The 2,905-nt window shown below is 41.9% G+C and overlaps 1 pseudogene; it reads right to left on the bottom strand.

Annotated features, from left to right (window-relative positions):
- Positions 1-356: 356 nt before the first annotated feature.
- LOC128104737 (60S ribosomal protein L39-like) lies at positions 357-702 on the bottom strand (annotated as a pseudogene).
- Between the last annotated feature and the right edge of the window lie 2,203 nt (positions 703-2,905).

The raw sequence follows: 2,905 nt of genomic DNA, 5'->3' as shown, positions 1-2,905 counted from the left end.
ACATGAAGGATGCTGGCCACTTATTTAGAACTTATACTCTTAGATACTTTCTTTGTTAAGTTGTTAAAGTAAGCAGTGTTTAAAAGGTGAGGGCATTCCAGACTCTAATGTGATATTATATATGCACATTCTTTGACAGTATCTTGTTTGTTAGTCTTAGGTCTTTTGCAGAGGGGCTCAGAGCCAAGGCACAGACAAGGGTCCAAAGTTTAGCCCACAGCATATTTTTAGAAAACAAAGTAAGCAACAATTAAAAATATAGCTTCACAATAAAATTAACAGTCCTCATTCCAATCTAATATTTCCCCTTTAAACAAACACATGAACACTGCGGTTAGACACAGCTCACTCCACTAATTCACTGATATGTTGAATTTTTTTTTGGAAGGTTCTACATTTTATTACTGGACAAACTACTCCCCCAACTTAAAACACGACCAAGTCTTCAGGTTAAAATGTTGAACTCCACGTGGTAGGATTGCTTGATGACCCACAATTCAGTATAAACTGTCTTGCCATTGTGTGAATCCTTACAGACCCAGCTTTGTTCTCCTCCAGTGTCTTCTCTTGGAGTTGTACCTTATTTTGTTACCAGTTTTCATCCAAATCCACTGAGGAATAAGGACGATTTTGCTTTTGTTTCTTGGCCAGGAATCGCTTGATTCTGAAAGTCTTGTGAGAAGACATGGTGAGAAGCAAAGTCAGGAGCCCACCGCAAGATGGAGGAGGAAAGGAGAAGAGCGATATGTTGAATTTTTGATTGGGTATTGCTATGTATGTCACTAGGGTGACCTCAAACTCCTGGCAGTCTTCCTGCCTCAGCCTCCTAAGTGCTGAGATTATAGTCATATGCCACCACCCATGGCTAAAATGGGGTCTAACCCAGGGCCATGAACCTAGGGCAATCCCTTCATTTTTGCATTGTTAAACTTGTCTACATCACCTTTTTCTTTCCTGCTTGACCCATGGATTAGAGGTAATGGGATGCAGGTGAGCCCCTTGGCTCTTAACACTGAACTGTATAATGGGCAATGGGGTAAGAATGGAGTAGAATAATTAAGAAGAAATATTTTCTGAGGATTCCAGATCAAAAGGCAGATGTGTTTTGGGATAATCTTTCTATACACTGTGATGTTGTGTCTCTGCCAAGGCACCTTCTGGTTGGTTTAATAAAGAGCTAAATGGCCAATAGCTAGGCAGGAGAGGATAGGCGGGACTTCCAGGAAGAGATAGGAACTCTTGGAAGAAGAGAGGTAGGATTCGCCAGCCAGACACAGAGGAAGTGGGACATACTGTACTGAGGAGAGGTAATGAGCCATGTGGCAGAATGTAGATTAATATAAACAGGGTAATTTAAGTTTTAAGAGCAAGTTGGGAACAAGCCTAAGCTAAGGCCAAGCTTTCATAATTGATAAGAAGTCTCTATGTCATTATTCAGAAGTTGGCAGTCCAAAGAATGAAACACTCAGGAGAAGAGGTCTTCGATGGCTTTAAAACATGGCCACAAATCCCATGTCACTCCCACTTGGTGGGGTCTATGGTCCCATTCCTTGAATCTTAGCTTTGACTAGTACAATACCACAGAAGCAATACTGTGTGGCTCCAGGACTGTGTCACAAAGGTCATGCAGTTCAATCTTACTCAATGGACTTGTGACTACATGTAGGAAGTCTGAGTACCCTGAGGTTGCTATAGTATGATGAAGTCCAAATGAAGAAACCAGACATTGACACTTTTAGTAGTGGTCACTGCTGAGCCTAGTATACGACCGTAGCCAAACCCAACCCTAAGGGTTATTCCTTTGGAGCTGGAGAAATGGCTCAGAGGTTAAGAGCACTGGCACCTCTTCCAGGAGTCCTGAATTCAAGTCCCAGCAACCACATGGTAGCTCATAACCATCTATAATGAGATCTGGTGCCCTCTTATGGCATGCAGGAATACATGCAGGCAGAACACTGTATACATAATAAATAAATCTTTAAAAAAAGTTATTCCTTCATGGTATGGTCTCTTCAATAGAGGCTGGCATTTTGCAGCAGATATAAACCAGTGACAGAGCACACTGCTAGAATTCCTGATCCCCACATTCTGTGAGCATAATAAAAAATGGCTGCTGTTTCCTCAGTCTATGAAGTTTTGGGTTGGTAGCAACAGATCTTTGACAGTGTTTGCACAAGACTAAGAAAGTATCTGAAATGGTCTCTTTTGTGTTATTTTCTTCTATGCTAGGTAAGCTTTACTTGAGATACATAAAGCAAGTATTCACTTGTATTCTGGTTTAATTTGTGTTGCTCTGACAAATGGCCTGACCAAAAGCAATTTAGAGGAGGAGATAGTTTATTTCAGCTTAAAATTCTAGGTTTCAGTCCCTCATCAAGGGAAGTCAAGGCAAGAATGCCAGGCAGGAACTTGCAGGTCTGCTTGCTATTCTACATATTAACTCTGACCCAAGAACTCATGTCATACCCAAATAAGTATAGAATCATGGAGGATGCCTCTTGCTGGCTAGCAGCAGGCATAGACTCATCTAGCTTTCTCTTTTTTTGGGGGGCGGTGGGTGGGTGGTGCAGCTTCTCACTATGTAGTTCTGGCTGGCCTGGAAACAGCTATGCCAAGAGCTGAGGTTAAAGGTGTGTGCCACCATGCCAGGAAAGCAGCTAAATCAGCTAACTTTCTTATATAGTTCTAGATCACTTGCCTAGGGAATGGATCTGCCCAGAGTGGGCTGGCTGGACCCTCCTACATAAATTAACATTCAAGACAGTCACATCAAGGCATGCCCATAGGCCATTCTTCATTTAAATTCCCTTCCCAGATAATTCTAGGATGTGCCAAGTTGATAGTTAAAGCTAATCAGGAAAACCTGTCAGCGGTGTGTTTCTCTTCTTATCAGCAACAAAAAGAA

The sequence above is a fragment of the Peromyscus californicus genome, unplaced genomic scaffold, assembly GCF_007827085.1.
Source record: "Peromyscus californicus insignis strain IS unplaced genomic scaffold, ASM782708v3 Scaffold_8__1_contigs__length_139910024, whole genome shotgun sequence".
Lineage (NCBI taxonomy): Eukaryota > Metazoa > Chordata > Mammalia > Rodentia > Cricetidae > Peromyscus > Peromyscus californicus.
This window is presented reverse-complemented; position numbering and strand designations above follow the sequence as displayed.